This window comes from Silene latifolia, chromosome 1, assembly GCF_048544455.1.
Source record: "Silene latifolia isolate original U9 population chromosome 1, ASM4854445v1, whole genome shotgun sequence".
NCBI lineage: Eukaryota > Viridiplantae > Streptophyta > Magnoliopsida > Caryophyllales > Caryophyllaceae > Silene > Silene latifolia.
Window position 1 is genome coordinate 183,069,118 of NC_133526.1, and position 8,491 is coordinate 183,077,608.

Genomic DNA, 8,491 nt, shown 5'->3' on the forward strand with positions numbered 1-8,491 from the left:
TAGTTGCACATGTTAGGATAGGTTATAATATGAAATTGTAATGAATAGGCTTAAAATGAATTTTTAGCGATAATTGCAATGTTTTGATGATTAAGCCGAAAACTGAGCCTTGGTTCCTTTGACTGAATCGATGTCAGTCAATTGTGTGATTGGTCAGCCGCAATTTAACCCGTACCTGTCGCAGGACTGGGGTTGCGGGTAAAAATTCGGTTGGATGAAATTTTGTATGAACTTGATAATCGGCCTTATATTTTTTTTTTTTTTTTATTTTTTTTTTTTGATGACGAGGAGGTTGGATCCTCCCCGGATACAGGACCCCACCCTGCTAGGCGCCTGTACCATGTGAGTTCTTTCCCGCGGGGATTATTCCCTCTCCGGGCGTCAGGTCCCCAGGAAAGTGTTCATCTAGGGAATCGGCCTTATATTTGTTTTAGGCCATTTATTATGTTTTTATTTCACATATGTTTTTGGTTGATTTGAGTAGTTTCTTATATTGTAGAAACGGCCCTAGATTCCCTGAAACCTTTAATATTGTTAATATTGCTAGAAATGGAATTGGTATTGAATACTTCTTGCAGGTTGTTGTGTTTGTCATAGATAGGTCTTTATAGTCTTTGACGAGTATATGTTCACTGCTTAATAGCCTTTGTGTTCCAAGTGACTCCACTCAGCCGAGGACGCACCTCGAGAACCACAGACAAACAATCACAGACAGTTGCAACACAATGACAACCGACCTCCAGTATACACCCACCAACTACCAAGTATACTCAACTATACGACTACAACAACAATACAACAACAACGCAGCAACCGACACACTAGACACTCAACAGAAACTGAATAGGCGAACCTACCTTTAAGCGACTGCGACGATTCCATGCTCATACACGCAACACCCAGCAACAAGCAACACCTATACACACCATACAAACATTTATCACTACCAAACTAACCCTAACTGCAAAGACAAAGATACGGATGATGATGACGACATACCTACATGAGGAAACCTGGCAAAGGACCGCTACCTGACTCAAGCTATGCACTCTTAAGGCACAAGGACCTTCAAAGGCTCCCATGGAAGGTATTTGGTGAAGGGAAGAGGAAGGGACGATATCTAGGTTTAGAAGAAAGAGGCGGAAATGATTTGCGGATATAGGAAAACACGATTATAAACCCTCGCTGAAAAGACGCTACTCGATCGAGTGACTAACGTACTCGATCGAGTGGCCCTTACTCGATCGAGTATCCATGCTACTCGATCGAGTAGCCTCTACTCTATCGAGTACTACCCATAACTCAAGACACAAGACAACTTTGGCACGTATTCCTAAGGACTACTACCGCTCCCAAAGCCGGTCAACGCTGGTCAACGGGTCCTTAAAAGGGCGGGTATTACACCACCCGCACCACCTTACCCTCCACCCAGCCCACATGTAACACCCCGCCCCAAACATGGATTGGAAGTGGTCATCCACGGTAGTTAGTTAGGTTGTATACTTTGTGACACCCCGCGATAAAGCGAAAAATATAACTAATAAATTAAAGCGGAAAATTGTGAGATTTTAAAAACTTTTAAATTACTAGTTAAAGATTAACACGCGGGTGCCAAAAACGAAATGAAACAAATACTACATTAGACAAACTTGGGTTATTACAACCCAAATGTAGAAAGCGGGGAAAAGATATCCCACGAATAAACACATAAAGGGTTTCTAACTAGCAAAATAAGGCCCAAGGGTTTAGTTCTCGCTAGCCCACACCTCTTCCCCACGTAAGCATCTTCACCACCTATCATTCATGTAAACATGAACGCCACAGTCAGTGGGGAGTAACTCAAGGTTCTCCCAGACACAATATGTCGAAACGAACATAACAAAGAACATAAACAAACAATCATATTAGATAAGACATGAGTGAATCGAATTATAACTAAACATGAGATCATACGTGTTTAAACCAACAAGAGTAAAAGAAATGATGGAATAAACAAGTAAGGCATAAGCAACAATAAATAAATAAATGGAAAAGAAAGACAAGGAAACAGACACGACCACCTAGCCACGAGTACGTATTTCAAGGAGATATGACCAAAGTAACCATCCAAATAATGCAAGACATTTATCACTCTTAGACTGTAATTTCCCCGGGTAGGACTACGATAATAATACGGTCATAGTCTAAATCTGCAGATTCTCGGGTGTACATCCCGATTCGACGTGCGCCAGCACAGCACGCACCCAAGACTCGACTACTAATGGAGACCGAGTACCCCAATCGCGTAACAAAGACAAAAGTGGCGGAAAGACTAAGATAAGACTCACTTGCCAGCACAGCACAAGTGGCCAAAACCATACTTGCCAGAACAGCACAAGTAGGCCAAACCCGTACTTGCCAGAACAACACAAGTAGGGCGTAAAATGTATGTCAAGCACATACGATGGTAATATGGCATTTCTACAAGAATACGACTCTTACAAGTAATTATTTATAATAACCTTTTCATGCTTGTATCATATAAATAAACATTTCATTTCATAATTATACATGCCGGTTAAATAGAATAAACGAGTACAACAAACAAGTACATGGGACGAGATTATTAATGTCACACTCATACTTATGGCTTGCATCTCACCATAAGTACGGATGGGAACATCGGTCTCAATGATCATATCGCAACTAGAGGGCCTATGGCTCACCCCTAGTGTCCGATAGGACCACGACTCACACCACCGACAATATAAGACATTATCAAGGATACGACCCTTACAAGTACTTATAATAAATATCTCATACTTGTATTATATTACTAAACATTCCATTTTATAATTTAACATGCCGATTAAATGCGATATAATGAATGATAATGAATAATTTACGTTATATGAAAATCACGGAATAAAATGTGATCAAGCCCATATGACTCATTCATGAGCCCAATAAGTAAATCATGTGAAATCCAATGAATGGACTAGGATAAGCCCAATTATAAACATGTGACAAGCCCAATTGACTTAACAAGTCAAGCCCAATAAATAAGATGCAACAAGCCCAACTGAATAAATAAGTAAATGCACGACTTTAACTAATTACGTTATATAAAATTCGAGACGGGAATTTAAACGGTCCAAATACACTAAATTTGGCGCCGAAAACACCCATAATGTGAATGCGGTCCAATAACCACAAGTCAAGCCCAATAATTAGAATATAATGAGCCCAATTTTTAATGTCAAATAAACCCAATTGGAATAATAAGTGAACGAAATATTAACGAGTTGCGTCATATAAATTTGAGACGGAAATTAAATAACTTCAAGTGGCTAACATTGCACCAAGAGCGGACTAACACCACGACTCCAAACCCGCAGCCATACCCGGTACTCGATCATAAAACGCTACTCCCAGCTAGTCCATTTCAAACAGCCACCAAGACCCGACTCTAGACTGCCCGCAACCACCCATACCCGCTGCTCATAACCACCATATCAACCAACCCCAAAACAGAGTCCAAACAGTCCCTTTTTCGGCTGCAAACAGAGACTCGCAAGCTATCTATTCGACCCGAAATCACGACGGAAATGAAAGCAATGTTGAGACGGGAATAAACACGACTAAAAATGTGAATGACTACCGAGACCCAACACTATCATACTCGACCAACAACCAGAATGAGAGGCTACACACACACCCGTCCTTTGAGACGGAAGTCGTACTCAAAACAACCACCTAGCAAGCCACCATTCGTCTACCCACAACCACCCTTCACACCACCCTATACTCCGTCCAAACTCAGTCCAAAAACAGAACCAAAAGATGCATAAACCGAACCCAACCCAGTCCTAAACAGAGCTCGAGTAGGCAGAGCTCCGCAGCCATGGTTCCTAAACAGACGGAGTTCAAACAATCCACCATTTCGACCCACAAAACCATGGAAATTAACCACAAGTCTGAAAACTCAACTTCTTACATGAGAAACTCAGAAAAGACTCAACTTTGCAATGAATAAGAAAAGATCAAGTAAGAAGGACGAAAGTATCGACTAATTGTCGAGTAACCTATCACCGTTACCTTTGCTCTCGAATTCCGGAGTAAAACATCCAAAAACGCGTGCTTTCCTTCAGTCTTCAAGGTCCTCAACTTAAAAGAGGAAAAACGAGTTACATGAGTCACTAAAACCGAGTTTGTAATAAGATGCCCATTTCGAAACTAAGTCAAAACATGAGCTTTCTTACCTAGAAATGAGGAGGAAGAAGAGAGGAAGAGAATGGCGTAAAAATTATGCATTTTGGTTGAGAGACGGAGGCGGGATCTATGGCTGAAGGTCGCGAAAATGGTGTGTACGGGTTCTGTGTTTGTTGTTGTTGGTGTGTTGTATTTTGCAGGTGAGATAAAAGAAGGAGAAGAAGAATAAAGAGGGGGTGGGGGTCACGGTCCTCAACAACAACAATAAATAATAATAAAAATAATATCTAATAATAGTATATAATAATAATAATAATAATATATAATGATATAAAATGATAATATAAAAGTAGAGTGAAAAGGGTAGGTGAAGGTGTTGTTGGTTTTTGGTTGGTCCGGATTAAAGTAGGTACAAAATGAAATGTGACGGTCTAATGTTAGACGGAAATTAAGACGAAGATTATTATTATTACTGTCACTATTATTATCCAACCAAAAATACGTATATATATATTATTATATAAATCATGCCTTAAAAATATAATTCAATCGTACGTATTTTTATATAAACGAACTTTTATATAACGTTTATAAAAATCGTGTTTGACATAGAATTAATTAAATAGAATAATTCAAAATTATAGAATAAAGTAACCAAACTGCTTAATAAATTTTAAATGTCAACATGGGAAATTCGCGGGTGTTACATACTTGGCCCACAAATCAATACGAGTCTATTCCAATACTTTTCGGCTTCACTCGTGCGCATCCGGAAAACTTTCTGTGGAGATCACCCATCATAAGATAATTCCCCATCAAGCACGTTGCCAAAAAGAGAAATTGCATCTTGTTGATACGAGTAATACTTTCAATCCTTTAAGGGGGTGTTTGTTTCGTGCACGGGTATGGGGTTGGAATCAGGAATCATACCCGGGTGGTATGGGTTTGGAACTTGATTCCTCATACCTTGTGTTTGGTTCATTTTTGAGTGGTATGGGTTTGAACATCAAATTAAGGTTAAAATGCGTAAATTAAAGTATTATAAATAATAATTTTCAATATTATAAAATCATGAAAATGATTAGTTAACCAAATAAGTATATAAAAAATTGGATTTACAATATGCTATAATTTGTTTTTTCATATTTTTGATCAATTTAGTTTGATACCCGTGGGTATCAATCTCATACCCACCCCCCTCCTTGGGTATGAGAAACCCATACCTCATTAGTTTGAGGTATGGGTATGAAACCCTTGTATTTGCCAAACAAACACTTGGTATGGGTTTGGCTCATTCCAAACCCATACCTCATACCTTTTTTGGGTGAACCAAACACCCCCTAAACACTAGTCATTTAAAACCCATCAATGATCCTCTTAAGTAGGCTACCTCACTTGAATAACGTCTCCAATTAACGTGGAGTATTACACCACGTCCTACCGGATCATCGCTCTCCCACTCCTCCTTTGTGAGTTGTCCCCCCCCCCCCGTCCTCCCGCGAGCCTCGTATTTCCTCATCCTCCAGCCTAGTAATATGTGGAAAGTTAACGAAAAAATGTGTGTAATTTAATAAAGCACGTGTATGAAATAACAGCTATGAAAAAACACAAATTGATGAAACAATAAGTCTCATATAAAACAATAGCGGATAGTTGACACTCTTTTTTGTTTGTAACTGATAGAACAATAGCTGAGTAATTCTTTGTATTCTTGGACACTATACTCTTCTTCGGGATTTATAATATACTTAACCTTTCCCAAAAAAAAAAGTCTCATATAAAACCGTTTTATACAAGTGTGGTTGTAAAATCAAAGTGATACTAGTTTTCAACCCATGCAAAATTGCACGGGTATGTTTTGAAGAACATTTATATAATAATTGACATTTAAAATATATTAATATACATGAATATTTTATACTCTATTTCTTTTATAATAATAATAGGCTAAAACATGTGTAAAAATTGCCCGATTTTGAAACTTACACATGTTTTAAATCCGTGAAAAAAATGCACGAATTTAGTGTTAAACATGGTATAAATATATTAAATGCAATGTAATGAAAATAACATATAGCTATATAGCGACGCTTCTTCTAATTACTTGCCTTGAGGTTCGGGAATTTGAACATCGTTGTTGAGTTGTGTCACCAATCACCAGTCTTATTTGGTTGCTCGAATCAAATATAATAATCAAAATTAAATGATGATTTGCATGAAAAAAAAAATCTATAACCCGAATATATGTTAATATTGGTAAAAAAGCCCGATTAAATTAATAAACGAAATATGCTAACATTATTTCATCTGAATGGACCAAACACATAAATGTCGGATTGTGTGAGATGGGCCGGACAAACAAATAATAAAAACAAATGACCCATACTCTTAAATGTCTTTTCATGAGCAATATGTTAAATTACCATGGGCCGAATCCATTAATCATGCCCATTCCGTTTTCGTCTTATATAAAGGCTCATATGCCAAACGCTTCTCCGTAACAGTCATCCACTCATCCTCTCAATCAAACCCTACTCATCCTCTCAATCTCCGCCGCCTCACTCATCCTCACACACTCCGCAAATCTGATCAATTCATCCATCGTCAACTTAGCCGGCCTCTTTTCTCATCCCTTCAATATCCGACTCTTGTATCATCCCACAACAAATCCTCATAAAAACATCATTACTTTGTTTTAAACAATATAATCAGATGTATTCCATGGTTTTGTTCACAAAACGCAAATCATGTATGACGGGATAAAGATGAAGCAGAAAAAAAAAAAAGATGTGCAATCAAATCGAGATGAAGATGATGACGGTAAAATCTTATACTCGGCCCATTTGTATTCTTAATAACATGCAAAGTGGATATAGTTGTATTTTTTGATGTTTTTTTTAATTTTTATGCCATTTTACCATTGAAAATGATCTGAGTAATTATTATAGTTAGTGTTAAGATCTTTGAACTTTTTCATTTTTAATTATTTGTTCACATGAATTTTAATATTTGAATGACATGCAAGTAAAGATCCGTAAATTTACCATCACTTTAGTTGAAAATAACGATCTATTCTGACATGCAATGTATATTTCAGACATAACACCTTCAAAATAGGGTCCTATTTTTTACTAAATAGAGAGGGTCCTTTTTTTCAATTCATGAATTATACAACCAGTTGTATATGTTGTACGGTGTAGAATCTGAGCTTTATGATAAAGTATCCGAGCTTTATGTTAAATAATATGAGCTTTATTAAAAAGTATTGAACTCGTCTATTTACACATTAAAACCATAAACTTTGAATTAGCTCAGAAAAAATACATATAAACTCGGATTCTTATACCTTTTTTGTACAATGCTTATGGTACAACTGGATGTATAATCCTATTTGTGCCTTTTTTTACCAAGTAAAAAAATTCGTATATCTATTATATATATACACATTTTAATTTTATTGTTAATTTAATTAAAACAAAAAAAAATTATACTTTTTTTAAGTTTATGGATTAATGCTCTCAATAATCAGATCTGATGTATTATTGTTGATTCTTAATTTATATCAAATTTTGCGACTTGTTTTATTTTTTCTATCAATTTTAATGCACACAATAAATAGATCTCGGGTGATATTGTTGAATTTTTTCACATGTGGACTTTTTAATTAATTCATTTAAATAAATAGGCTATTTTACTTCTAATTTTATTTGATTGAAATCATTAAAAAAAAGTTATTTTTTAATTTGTTTTATAAAATTAAATAATATTCGGTTTTACTTGTCCCGAAAAACGTGAATTAACCCGACCCGACTCGATCCCAATGAGTCTGACCTAACCCTAGTTTAATGGGTCTAATCTAATCCAATTGCACATGCGTCTGACCCGACCCGAGCCAACCCACATGGCTGTGACACGACCTGACTCACATGTTGGTTATGTAAACTAATATTCTATTTTGCATTGATGTTCGTTATTCCTATTCTGAATTGTAACTTTTATACTTAATTGCAGATTCGGGTTTTTACTTCTAATTTTATTTGATTGTAATCATTAAAAAAAGTTATTTTTTAATTTGTTTTATAAAATTAAATAATATTCGGTTTTACTTGCCCCGAAAAACGTGAATTAACTCGACACGACTCGATTCCAATGAGTCTGACCTAACCCTAGTTTAATGGGTCTAATCTAACCCAACTGCACATGCGTCTGACCCGACCCGACCCAACCCAACCCACATGGCTATGACCCGACCTGACTCACATGTTGGTTATGTAAACTAATATTATATTTTGCATGGATG

The 8,491-nt window shown here is 36.6% G+C and overlaps 1 long non-coding RNA gene across 1 annotated transcript; it reads right to left on the reverse strand.

The window, feature by feature from the left end:
• Positions 1-1,667: 1,667 nt before the first annotated feature.
• LOC141613859 (uncharacterized) lies at positions 1,668-4,404 on the reverse strand. Its single transcript, XR_012529288.1, has 3 exons — positions 4,242-4,404; positions 4,078-4,146; positions 1,668-1,794 (listed from the first exon to the last, which is right to left on the reverse strand). It is a non-coding gene; the product is annotated as an uncharacterized LOC141613859 (long non-coding RNA).
• Between the last annotated feature and the right edge of the window lie 4,087 nt (positions 4,405-8,491).